Source organism: Haemaphysalis longicornis, unplaced genomic scaffold, assembly GCF_048455015.1.
Source record: "Haemaphysalis longicornis isolate Haplotype H1 unplaced genomic scaffold, Haemaphysalis longicornis Haplotype H1 scaffold_2, whole genome shotgun sequence".
Lineage (NCBI taxonomy): Eukaryota > Metazoa > Arthropoda > Arachnida > Ixodida > Ixodidae > Haemaphysalis > Haemaphysalis longicornis.
The window spans coordinates 153886539-153900386 of NW_027526295.1; the positions used below are offsets into that span (position 1 = coordinate 153886539).

The 13848-nt window shown below is 48.2% G+C and overlaps 1 pseudogene across 1 annotated transcript; it reads right to left on the reverse strand.

Moving 5' to 3' along the window:
- Window positions 1–1927: 1927 nt before the first annotated feature.
- Window positions 1928–9548, reverse strand: LOC144168370 (uncharacterized; annotated as a pseudogene). Its single transcript, XR_013322176.1, has 3 exons — window positions 9383–9548; window positions 4758–5091; window positions 1928–2493 (listed from the first exon to the last, which is right to left on the reverse strand). The product of XR_013322176.1 is annotated as an uncharacterized LOC144168370 (transcript).
- Window positions 9549–13848: the final 4300 nt, after the last annotated feature.

Below are 13848 nucleotides of genomic sequence, written 5' to 3' on the forward strand. Positions count from 1 at the left end.
CGCCCCGACTTCCGCTCCTGGCGAAGCAGCAGTCCGCGATGGGGAAGTGGGAATGCACGGGTGATGCGAAAGAATTCTTCTTGGCCAATCGCCCTAAGTGGGTATGTTCTAAAGAAATTAGGAACTCTTCTTGGCCAATCGCCCTAAGTGGGTATGTGGTGCGGACGGACGGACGGCGGTGGACGCGTGATTCAGGGTCGCTTAAGAAGTGCATTCGCACTTTAAAAAATGCGGGACATTGTTTGACCCGCTGGGACTCGAACTCTGACCGTCACCATCAGCACCCAGGACTCTACCTCGGGACCACAAGGCCGAACAGCGGGAGCTTTGTGGCCGTCGCTCGAAACAATAGAGAGTTTTAGCATAGCGTGCTCCGTCCGCTAACGCTACGGCGGCGGGTAGCGGGGCGCGACTGGGGAGAGCAAATTCGTCACGGTGGGGTGGATTAGTTCCGCGCGGCCTGCCTTCGCCATGCCCGCTCTTTCCCTCCGCTGAGGGGCAACCTCCTCGCACTCCCCGCGCGCGCATGCGCAGTCCGCTCCCGCTACCCGCTAACCTTTGCGTAGCGTACGGGAGCCGCTATGCTAAAACTCTCTAATAGCGGGAGCGTTCAAAGCGAACCAGTGTCTGTGCCTGGCTTGTACCCACAGGGAACCGTAACTTGATGTTTTGGAGATGCGGCAGATTTCGCAGTTTAGCAATGGTGCTTCGAGATCACTCACCATGGTTTTAGCCCTGGTGAACACAACGGCAAGTGCGATAGTTGTCTCTTTCCTCACCGGGAACTCTGGTTAGACCGGTTTCATTTCACCGCCCACACGGCCAAACTTTAAAGACGCTCCGGTGCCGGTGAGCGTCCTCCAGGATGTACATGAACGCTTCCGCATTCAAAACAGATAAAGACTATTTAGTTTCCCTTTCAAAGCCCCCGCCCTGTGGAGGGCATCATCCCTGGTCCGGGATTCCCATTCCCTGGCTGTAACTTCTTGGCTGCGCGGGCCCTCTTCACCAGGTCAAGCTGGATTGTACGGTCCTTGCTGTTGAACCACTCAGTCCAGTGTTTAAGAGGAGAGAGAGAGAGAGAGAGAGAGAGCGAGAGAGAGAGAGAGAGAGAGAGAGAGAGAGAGAGAGGGAGGGAGGGAGGGAGGGAGGGAGGGAGGGAGGGAGAGAGGAGAGGGAGGGAGGGAGGGAGGGAGAGAGGGAGAGGGAGAGAGAGAGGGAGAGGGGGGAGGGGGGAGGAGAGCAAACGGAGGTCATTGAGCCGTCACTCGGTGGGATGGGCTCGCCTCAGTACAGGTACACCCTTGAGTATTGGCTGTAGCCCTGGCATGGGTAAGATATGTGGTCAGCATGACGGGGGCTGGTCAGCAGCCCCCGTCAGCAGCTCCCACTGCTCGGAGGAAGGGTTAGGATTGAGAGGGAGCGATGGGGTGTTTTGACAGGCCCCACCATGTGGTAGTTGGTATTAAGAGAGCATCTCGTACTTCAGTAGACAGCTGCTCAACAATGTGTCCAACAGCTCAGGGGAAGAACGGATAAAGAAGGGCGGTAGGGCTGGGTTGTTTACGTATTCCAGGAGTGTATTCTGTAGATTACTAATTATTGGCAAAATTTGCATTGAGCCGTTTATTTATTGAGCCAAAAAACAAATTAATTCGGCCTGGATGTTCGAATATGTGCGAGTGTAAGTGTCGGAGTCTGGTATGCTAGGGAGCTCTGTCATCTTAGAAAGGGCGCAATGGTTGCGAACATCTGCTTCCTACATGGTGGAAAACGACAATCAATACAAACACGCGATAGGCAGGCCCTGCCAGCCAAAGCGTGAAAGTCGGGGATAATATTCATTACAGGCGTGCACGGGCAGCAGCAGGTCGACTGCAGTTTTCCATTTGAAACATGCCCTAATGCCAAACTTTCAAAAGTGGTAACCCGCAGCCTTTCTCCAGGGCGTTAGAACACACGCGAGCGCGATAGCATATGCAACTAGGTCAACTCCCGGAAACAGCTGGAATGGAATTTATTCGTTTCTCTGCGTCATTGGCTAACGACCCGTCCAAGACGGCTCCGCGTCCTGATGGGGCAGTCCTTCCTTCTTCATTGGTTGGCTCTACATGGAGAAGATCCTGCTGTAGTCAAACTTGATCTCGTGTTCGGTGAAGCGGCACACAGATTTCTGGACGATCTTCCAGCCCAGCGAGCGCACGACGAAGGACTCCTCTTCGTTGGGCCAGAGGGGGGCTCACCAGGACCACGCCAACCTTCCTCGTTGACGGGCAGCAGAGCGCGACGTTTCGGATCAGCATGAGCGCAAAGTCCTGCGATTCGGCCGCCAGCAGGTAGAAGTACCAGGAACCGTCGGTCATGGCGTGAACCACGCTGTAGCCGGCCACAGAGCCGTCCTCTTTCAGCGCCACTTGGGTCATCGAGCCTTCCTCATCGATGTGGGCTTTCATCACACGGGAACGGTCCACGCCCGACAGTCCTTGGTCGTACCTGCACAGTCCGACAAATGTGCGCGTGTGCATTTGAACTGCCAAGCGAGTCGTCAGTGTTAGAAAATGATGTGATTCCTCGACTGTACATGACTTTAACGTTATCGTTGCAACAACGTTCAGTTAATTTATCCATACGTTCTCAACGTGGTTCTGTTATCATATTTTGAAAAAAAAAAGAAGGTAACCGGCTTTTTAAAGACAAACTACCACGCTTTAAGACGCTTTCTAACGCGAAACCCAGTGAACGACACTGCCATTCATGCATCGCCGCCAACTGGCTCACGAGCTGTTACTATGCACGGAAACCCCGCGTGTAATGCTGCAACTGACCCTTTTACTGTTGTTACTGTACACCGAAACCACGCGTATAAAGCTGTAATTCATGCGTAATTAGCTACTGTTTAATCCATCTCCATTTCTTTGCCGTCACACACGATATATGAGCGCAGCTGTGTTGGCCGCACTACGTTGACATTCTTTGCAGCTCGAATTGCAGTCGCCGACACCCTCGGAAGAGAGCGCTCTGCGAAAAGACAAAAACGTCAAAACAGCACAAAAAAGAACACCTACAGTTTGCACCTTCTGGACCTTTTACTCTGTCGACGACGTAAAAAGTAAATATATTGAGTAATGTGGATACACACCGTTTTCATCGTTGCTGGACGATTCAACACATATATAGTGGGTATTTCTCATGTGCGACATAGGTTCAATATGAGATAGTGTGACGTTTCGGGCATTTTAAGTATAGTCTGAACGATAAGCTGTATGGTTTTTAGCCCCTTTACCCTTCTCCTCCTTCTGTCTTATCCACTCGAAAATACGGAAATTGCTCGTATATCGCTCATAAAACGTTCCCTATACGAATTTATGTGTATACAAAATTTTCGCCTTTGCTGACACACCACCGGAATAAAAACAGCGTTATGTGTCCGCAACAAATAAAAATAGAGTACGACACTAAAAAAAATTAACGATGGTTTTGCCCCTATACCAACGCCAGAAGCGCCAAGTCATGGCCCGTATGAATTGCGTATTTGCGGAGTATACGGAAAGCATCCGGAAAACATAGTGGCGTATTTCGTGCTTTAATTAAGACAATAGGCGGAAACTGTGTCAAATGTTCCTATTCCGACAAATCAGTAGATTTTTTTGTTTTAGATAAATTTTCTGCATTAGTTAGGCCTGGGTGCGTAATTCTCCGTATGAATTCAGTATACCTATAGTTTCGTATATTGCTTTGCTGCAAGTGTCGTCTAAAGATGAGTCTTCTGCAGCCACTGCCAAATGACCGTTCCTCCTCTGTCCACGCCCACCCATCACACCTCTCGCCCTCCTCAGGACGAATTAGATGCAGGTTTGTTGAAAGCAATTCAATTTTCCCGCCTTCCCACTGCTCACGCGCCATCTGCCGGGACAACGCGCATCTTTTTGTTAATCTTTCGTTTCTTTTTCTGCCTGCGACAGCACAAGCTCGAGCTGTTGTTCTGTGGGCTTTTATCACGCCAAGGACACATTACTCTCCCTCTGGGTGTCCGCAAAAGAATGAAGCATAGGCTGACGAATTTAGTGCCTAGTGGAGCCCTCCACCCCCTTCCAAATACCCCCTCCTTTCTGAGTCCACTGGTCTCCCCTTTGCCCAATAAAGATTTATACATACGTACATTTGGCCTTTCTGTGCCTTTTTTAACCCGTTTTTATTTTTAATTGTATTTGGTAAAAACAAATCCTACGCGTATTCTTCTTAGACAAACGCTGGTGCTCGACGTTATGAACTTCTATTTTGCGTCAAATCAATCTGAAGTTGCTTTTGCGCCGAATAATGTTGACATATGTGGTGGCATGCCAGAGTTTTAGTACCTTGGATATGTCCTGCCTGCATAACTTTGGGTTCGAGGCCTCTTTCCGTTGGGCCGGCAGCTGAATATAGTGACAGACAGACAAGCAGACAGACAGACAGACAGACAGACAGACAGACAGACAGACAGACAGACAGACAGACAGACAGACAGACAGACGGACGGACAGACAGACAGACAGACGGACAGACAGACAGACGGATGGACAGACAGACAGACGGATGGATGGACGGACGGACGGACGGACGGACGGACCGGCAGACAGACAGACAGACAGACAGACAGACAGACAGCAACATCTCGTTTTTGTAGCCCAAAAAGGATTATCGTCTTCAAAGCACGACAGCCCACTGATCTCGAATGAAACAAGTTCCATTCTGAAGCATGCAGGGCAGGGCCGTACTTGCAGAGTTTGTCCAAAAGGGTCTCGTCGAACGGCTTAATGGTGACCCCCGGCATCTCTGGCACCGCCAGCTTTTCAACATTCACCTTGACAGGTTCAGTGCGACCCAGCGCCACCTTGGAGCGCACCATGAACAGGTCGAGGCGGTTGAACACGGACTCGAGCGGAAAAATGCAGCGCATGAACTTGTTCTTCTTGCCGCACTTCTCGAGCACGGCCAAAAGCAAATCGTTGCCAATCTTCTTCGCGCGCAGTTCCTCTTTCACCGCCAGCAGGCTCAGGTATGCCACGCCCTCGCAGTAGTCCACCATCGACACAGTGCCGTACAGCTCGCCTGGAACGCGCGAAGAAGAGCATCTAGGATTGCTCGGCCATCTCAACAAAGACTGTGTTTACAAGTCCCCCACAATTTCTAAAACCACCATAGGAGTATAGCACCAGTATGTCGGCTTTAGTGTGTAAAACCATCATAGGAGCTAGTATCGCATGAGTAAGTCGGCTTTAGTGACACAAGGGCTCTGGCACCGAAGCGTGCCATGCCCGTGTTCGTTGGTCTTTCGGTGCTTGTAAGCAAAACAGTGTGATGGAAACAATCATAACCAGCAACGGTGGCAGAACTTCTAAAAAGTATGCCGGGTAGTGCTGGGCGTGGTGGTCTTTGATGTCGAGGGCAAAGTTTCTGCTCACGGCTTGGGCTCAAAACTGAACATTCCCCTTTCTTGAGTAGTGAAGGAGATCTTGCTCGCAGTTGCACTCCCCCGAAGTATGTCCCACCAGTTTTGGCGACAGGCACGTATGTGGTGTTCCTGGTATCTCTTTAATCCCTGTATTTGCACAGCAGATAAATGTATGCCCTAGACGCATTTTCATCACTGACGCATGGGGTAAAACTTGTGTGATGAATCGAACCCGGCCCAAGCAAAGGACACAAATTCAGTCAGTACAATTCCACTTGGTGAACGTAGATGCCCAGCAGAGCTGTTTGTGTGTTACTGGTTGGCCAAAAGCTCCCGTCGGAAAAGAGCCGTCTCGCCTGGAAGCGTTAACGGAAATTGTAGCATCGGCGGTAACAAGCCTGTAGCGGCCAGCAGGACATATTTACTGGAGTGATTTCTATGCACATTTTTATGAGATTTATAAAAAACAGAGCAATTGCACATAAAAAACTAAGAAGTGCGATCCCACAGTTCAAATTCAAAAATGTGCCCAGAATGAGAAGCTTTTCTCGTTATTATGTGCCAACGTAAAGCTGCAAGCATCAGCGGTTAAGAGCCCGGCTGGCATTTTTCAGCACGACTTTGTTGCTGCTGTTCTATGCTGTTACCGGCGCAGGTATGAGACCAGCAACACGATAAGCTCGAGCTATGTATTTCCTTGATAAACGCCACACAAAATGTCGACATGCTTGAGCAAGGTTGCAAGATATAAGCGTGTTTTGCCCACCTGCCGTGCAATGAAGGTTTCGGTTTCTGATTCCCCACGAGCCTATTTTCCAAGTGACATTAATTTTCCAAAATAGTAGAAATGGTGTAGGTGGTAGCCGATGACATGAAATTCTTAGTCGAGTATTGTATGCGCCATGCTAACAATACGCGACTGCGACATTTATGACATAAAAGACTACATAACCCTTTGTGCCTGTGGGCTTTGCGTGTACCTCTGGCAAATGCTAAGGGGCTACATGTTGTGCGCCGAAACATCTAGTCCCTCTTGCGAGTGCCCGTCCCGGTTGGAGCTTTCAGCAGAACAGACTTGGGAGATGGTGGTCATATATAGACATCTCGCGCGATCAACCACAACTGAGATTCGTGAGCGATCCTGAGACTGATCTATCTTTCCACGCTTCCGGGAGTGTGTGAGAGAGAGAGAGAGAGAGAGAGAGAGAGAGAGAGAGAGAGAGAGAGAGAGATAGAGAGAGAGAGAGAGAGAGAGAGAGAGAGAGAGAGAGAGAGAGAGAGAGAGAGAGAGAGAGAGATAGAGAGAGAGAGAGAGAGAGAGAGAGAGAGAGATTGTCCTAGCGAATGCCGTTCTGGCCCCACTGGTTTCACGTAACACCAATATCAAACTCCTACGAACCATCGGTACGCGATGTCTCCATGGCAGATTTCTAAAGCTGTACGAGTTAATGGCGCATGTGCGATCTAGCTTGCGCCCCGTCCTGTGATATTAGCCTCGAATATTACACCGCTTACGAAGAAATAAAAGAAGGGTGTAAACTCAAGGGAAAATACCTCGACGATTACAAAACATCCGTGCCATGAATGTACCGGCGATTTAGCCTAATCGCAGCGCTTGCACATTACCGTACGTCATGTGGACTCCACCAAAGACCAAATGCAACGTAGACATCCCCTTAGATGCTTTTTAAACACTGTATGCCACGTAAATGCAAGAAAAGCTGGGCAGTGCAGAATAAAAATGTCTGCGAGACATAGCTCATTTTCACCGTCAGTCAGAAAGCGATAGATGCTTTAGGAAAGCACGCTCGCACTCGCCACTTGCAGTACTCAACTTTATTTTTCAGGGCTGCGGAAATTTCCCGTGGACGCCGCAGCCTGCCGCACGAGCCTGTCTGGATGAGTGGACATTAGCTTCGAATTTGCGAAGGAACGCTCAGCGTTACGCAAATGTATTAGAAGGAATTCCCCACGCATCGCTTTATACGTCAGCTATATATGGCCCCCGAAGAGGACGCCGCTCAAGTATCAAGAAGGTTGAAACCGGTTGTGCCGCCGAGCTTGAACTCGCGAAAGGTTTCAATGACATTTTGTGCGGACACTTAATTTGTTCTCATAACTACAGCCGTAAATACAAGGGATTACTTGCTTAACGGGCGTGCCTCTTCATCACAGCAAAGCCCCCACACAGAAAAGCTTGATTGCTAACAAGGCTCTCATTTGCTGGCTTGCGTGCCGGCCAAGAAATGGCCACGGTATCCCAAGAATTCACACCTGTGGACAAACGCACGAACGAGTTCGTTACCGAAGGATAGCGCGACTGCGTCCCAAGACTCTCCGACAGGTGACGGGCGTTCATCACAACGCAGCTCATGGGCTCGAAAGATCAACGCAATGGTAAGCGAAACGTTTATCCGCCAACACATAAGACAACAAAAATGGGTGACAAATCATCCTTCCCAAATCATCAAAAAGGTTGAGATGTAAGGCGTTTTTTTTTTTTTTTCGAAATGAGCCAAACCCAGAAACCGGAACTGAGTGGGATAAAGCTGCACTGGCAAGAAAAACGTGGCAACTTTCCCCTGAAAAAGGGATGACAAGAAATTAGTTGAGATTACGCTTTGAAATCGTGTATGCAGATCGTAGTTCTTATCGAAAATGGGCCATATCCTGCGGTTTCACGGATCAAAATGAGCCAAACCCATTGCGTTTTGCTTGACTGTTAGTCTGTTTCATGGGTGTTTCCGGAAGTTATTAATTTATGTTATTTGTTTGCTTTGCGGAACTCGATTTTTATGAATTCGGACGGTTATCAGGAGATCGGCGAAATATCTAAACCCTAGATGTCAATTACGAAGTGAATGGAAGAAAAAGTGAACGAAGGGAAACTGAGATGTCAAACAATGATTTTATTTCGCCTCACTTGTCCCTACGAAATAACTCTAGCTTTATTTATTTTTTACTCCCATATTTACCATTTTAGTACTTAAGTAAATAGCCGCCGCTTTACAAGCACTGGCAAACACCCCCCTTCCTCTGACAATACGAACCACTTCATTAAGGCGAAAAAAGAAGACATGAGCAGCCTTCTTGTGAAGTGTTTTGGAAAGTCATGGCAAAGCACTGAAGAACTTGCTTATTTCATGAGTGTCTTCAGGCGTGGCCAAGAAAGTTATCCCAATGAAAAATTCTAAAAAAAGCTGGTAATGGGGCCAAGGACTCACCTTTCCTCCTGGTATAGTTCTAGGGTACTTGAAGCCCTGTTGCAAATTTTTAGTGACTTTCCCACCAAACGTAAATCGCAGCATGCTTGATAGTCAATTTAAATAAAGTTCTCATAAGAGTGCCAATATTGCTCGAATTTCATGAGATAATTTTAATTACTTGTCGCAGCATGCTTGATAGTCAATTTAAATGAAGTTTCCATATGAATGCCGCGTCAACTTGAGTGTATCAATTGAATATGAGCCATATTCAAACTCATCACCCCAATATTGCTCCAATTCACGGCATAATCTTTAATTACTTGTGGCCATAAACTTCCCCTAGCTGACATGTAAAATATATAATAGCTTTGACGGCGTTGCATTTAGGTGCGATAACAAACTTCCGCTTGTTTCTCAAATTCTCGCCAGGTGGATCTTGCTCATTTCGAGAAAAAAAAAAAAAAAACGCCTCATATGTTGTCAAAGGTGCCGCGATAGCTTTCTCTGTGCTTGAAGGGACTCATTTAAACAAAAAACAGCGCACAAACACGACAGAAGGATACAAGCACGCCCGTTCGCTGCGCCCGTTCGCTGTTCTTGTGTTCTGCTTGTCATTGCACTGTTTTTTCTTTATTTTGCGCCAACTCGCCCACGTCAAGCTACTGTTCAATTACCGCAACACGCTGTGTTATTTTGTACAGATTTCTTGTGGTATTCACCAAAAAGTAAGCGCACAAGTCACCTGTGTCGCTGACAGCGACTAGGAAGCTTTCTGGCTGCAGCTTCCACGAGGTCTCGATATTGCTTTTCGAAAAGACGTAGTTGGTCTGGCGGCGAATCTCGAAGGCCTCGTCCAGCTCCTCCTTCCGGATAGCACGGATGGTGTAAGGACGCTCCTGCCTGGACATCCCACGTAAACAGGAAAATAGAGAGTGAGAAAGCTACGAAGAGACTTATAAGGGACTGGGAAAGTATACGTTTGTCAGTTATAGGCCTGTGTAGGAAACAGGCTTTCGCTTCTATTTTTATTGTTGCCCCTAATACAATGCACAATGCTTCTACATTGTAGTATGAGCAGCGTTGGTTGCAGTAAATGTAAAATGATTTTTTTCGGTTATACCTTACTTAAACCTGCATGCTTGGTTTCTTCTCTCCTCCGGAGCCGTGAAACATCACCACCATGATATTATTCATGGTTCTTCCTATGAGTTCGGCGCGAAGCTCTGTCTTACGTTTACAACTATCGGAAGTTTACTCCGTCTCCCAGAAGCCAGCAGTTTTCAGTCAAGAATTTTTTAAAGCTGCTTGTAAAGTCACTGTTGCGAACCGAAAAAAATACCAATTCGCTTACGGTTCGGGTTCGTGTGGAATAATTAAGTTCCGGGTCAGTCCCGGTTTAACAGACTTACACACCGAACCAGTTTGTGAACCTGTTCGCAAGCCTGAACCGGTTCGCGAACCGGTCCGGAAGCTTAATTATAACTAAGTGTGAAAAAAATATTTCAGTGCGTAGTTCAAAGGGACCGCGACGAAAAAAAAAAAAAAACACAAGTTTGGTTCATTCAAAAGATGTGTTTGTTTCAACAGTAATGACGTCGGTCTTAATGGCAACTATCCCGTAGGGGAATCTTCCCGTAGGGGAACCCTGAGTAGTATGCGAAGCAGCCATGGGGTCGACTCAAGTTCCCATTAGTTTTCAGTTCGATCGCGGCATTGCGGGAAGAGAATGAGGGGAGCGGAGCACGCGCGCGCGTCATTTATAACGCGGAGCTACAGTGGCGCCCCCAGCGGAGTATGCAGCGGCTACCGTCGCGCCTCCAACCCTAAGCTGCTTCGCATTATCGCGCACAGAGCCGCAGGTGTTGCCATTCGTTGCGCAATCCCGGAGAGGAAAGGAGCTTCGGAGATGAGAGGAGGAATGCCGGAGAGGAGAGGTGAACGAGGCAAGGAGAGATGAGGAGGCGGAGGAGGATGCGCATGCGCAGTGGGGGTGTGGACGCCGCACAACGGCGGACGCACAACGGCGGAGGGAACAGGCGCGACCATAAGCTGCTCCACATCTAATAAAACAAGTTCACGGTTTGCTTTCATGGTTGCTTTGAACTCACTTGCATAGCGTGTAAGTAGATGCACCAGGGGAATCGCGCCGACTACTAACTTAGACAACTTAGGTATTGAGGTGCCATTCACGCCCGGAAAAAGCACATTCTACCGGCATTTTTACACCCATAACAATCGACAAAAAATGGTACAAAGGTTTTGGCAGTTTTCTATCAATGCGTAAACATCCTTTCCAGCCGCTCTTTTATGCAACGAGCCTCTATAAGTCGGCTTCACCTCTATGCAGAGGTGAATTGTTGGTACGAAAGTTCACCAAGTGTAACATAAGCAGCTTTATATAACAGCATGAAGGAATTATATTCCTCTGCATCTCCATGAATTTTAAAATAAATGTCGGCACATTTAGGGTGTGGGTCGCTGTTTGGCGGTGCAGCGATTTGGTGGCATGCCAGCCACTGCACATTTTTCGTATTAGGCGGGATTTTTTGTGAACCGGGCTGTGGGTGACTTCTCCCCCAGATCGGCCAGGGAACGCATGCAAACGTACCGTCAGATAGTCACGAACTACCGCCTAGGCATGCACAAATATGCTCCACCTCATAAATCCTCCAATAATATTACAGCAAGCCACCTGGAGGCAGCTCCAAACTAATAAAATCTATGACACCTGTAAATTACCATTGGTTTATCCAGGAGCTTGCCGACCGCAATTACCCCTACGTAAAACCGAAAGAAGAGATTTTGTTTATATTGTTAAGTCGCGGCAGGACACGAAAAATGAGTGATTATTAAAGATCTATTCGCACTATTTACAAGCTGCCATGGCAGAGTTCGCTCACTCTGCCCGCCCGCCTTTTCATCGTCGCCTTCGACGAGGAAATCTACGAATCTTGCTGTACGAATCTTGTAAATAGAGTATCTTCCCCGCAACAATGTATTGTATGGCTGCCTTGAGGACCACCCCCATAGCAGTCGGCAATTACTGAATTCAGAGCAGTGGGAGGGCGCGATGCGCAGCACCGACCCATCCATGCAAGTTTGGGCCGTGACAAGAACGCTGGAGGCCGCTGGGAGGCATGGTCTTGCTGCCACCCCCGTGACAAATAGCAGACAATCGCTTGCCTCTTTTTTGACGAAATTAGTTTTATTCTTATATCCAGTAAGGGGGCCAATACAAAAGACACCATAGCCCTGCCAACGCAGTATGACAGGTTTCGGGAAAATTAAAGCTAAATTTCATTTTTGTGGCATACATAACAGTAAAATATTACGCAAGAGAATTATCAAAAAACAATTCTTTCGTTATTTTAGCGTTGATTTTGTGTAGGTGTACCTGGAAGCGTAGGTACCTGGAAACTCCTTGAATGACACTGAGCACGCAATATTAACAACGGATGGTTAAACCGTTTTGTCGTGAACCGGTAACAGTTATTTATATTTTTCCGTTCAGTTCCGGTTCTGGTTCAGCGTGCTAAAAAAATAACAGTTCGTGTTCGGGTTCAGCTCCGGAAAAAATATCGGGTCGGTCCCGGTTTTCACTTCGCTTCGGTTCCGGTTCGACACCAGCAACATTTGCATTCTTACAGGGCATTAATTACTCTGATAGCGAAAACTGTGCCGCAAAACGGCACCGTTTCAGCTATCTGATGAACTAAATTTTCTAGCCTCCCAAAAAAGAGGTACTATTGGTTTACATCGCCATCAACTATGTCAACAGAGGGTGCAATTGGAGTGTGACAACAGAACCGCTTTCCCCAGCAGGGCACCACAGGTTGCTGCTTAAACACTCTCTGGCCAATCGCAAGCTGCTGCTTTGGCAGGCGTCCGCAGAATGCGTCCGCCGATGAAATGAAGACGGGAATGCGTTGGGTGGGAGCGTTTTCTGCGATATGTGCGCAACGCCGTGATTTTACACGCCTATCGTGTGGCCGCCGATAGAACCGACTCGACGCCGTGCAAGGCTTTACCCTCTTTCCTCCTTTCGAATGAACGCGTGAAGCATGCATGACATGGCTACCGAAAAAAGCAAGAAAGATGCATGACGGCTTGCGCAGGGAGACGAGCACTCTGACAACGCACACCTCCCCCCGTCAAGCCCATTCTCGTTTCACTTATCCAGAAGCCTTCTTTATTCTTACCTCCTGCGCGGTGTGCTATGAAAGTTAGTTCAGTGCTCAAGCGCGAAAACATGCGTTTAGATTTGGAGCCGAATCGTTTCGATGTCCATGCAACACACCCCCACACAGAAAACATTTTACGCTCCTTTCACCCAAAGAAAGCCGTGGCTTTCAAAAATTGAGAGCATGCAACCTACGCGGAGTGTTCACACGTCTCTACCTCATTATGCAACCTCGAGTCCTAGTGGACATGCCGCTGTATCGAAAGTGCGCCCTCATCATTGTTCCCTCTGAGGGCAACGTTTCAAGTGAATTTCAGTCGTATTTTGTTGCACGAGACAATATTTTGATTATCTTTAGTAGACCTTAAAGACCGTTCAGTGGAGCAATGCCAATGTTAAGCTGTCCGAAGGACACACATTCTCGTCGAAAAACTAACTCTGTGGGTGGAACTGCTGACCAGTTCCGACCTCTCAGTCCAGCGACGACTGGGGGAGCGGGCACGGCCGGATGTTTAGCATGATCCACGGAATCCTCGACTAAAGACGCCTCCCACAGGAAGGGTGCCCTAATATCAGCACCTTGACTCACAACAATGAAGTTTATTCATCATCCTTATCCCAGCTCTCCTTTCATTGAAAAAATCCCGGATCATCTGCACTAACGTGAAACCTGGGGAGGGGCGAAGCATGCAGTGTATAAGAGTATTCTTGGCGCCTTTGCATTTTTGCCCACGGAAATGAAATCGTCGGGGGTAGAGGTATACAGCTTTGCTGTAAAAATCTCGCGGCTTTGAAGCACGAAGCGTTCTAGCGTGAGGCGCTGTAAAACCAGTGTCCCGGTGTGTTCTTTAAGTACGCGGTTTTGCCCACCGAGATGAAATGTTCTAGCGCGAGGCGTAAAACGAGTGTCCCAGTACACGTTAAGTTCTAGCGCGAGGCGTTGGAAGTCCAGTGTACCGGTGTTTTATAGTACCGTGACCACATGAAATGACGACGACGGCCGAAGGCGCCGACAGCCAGATCCCCTA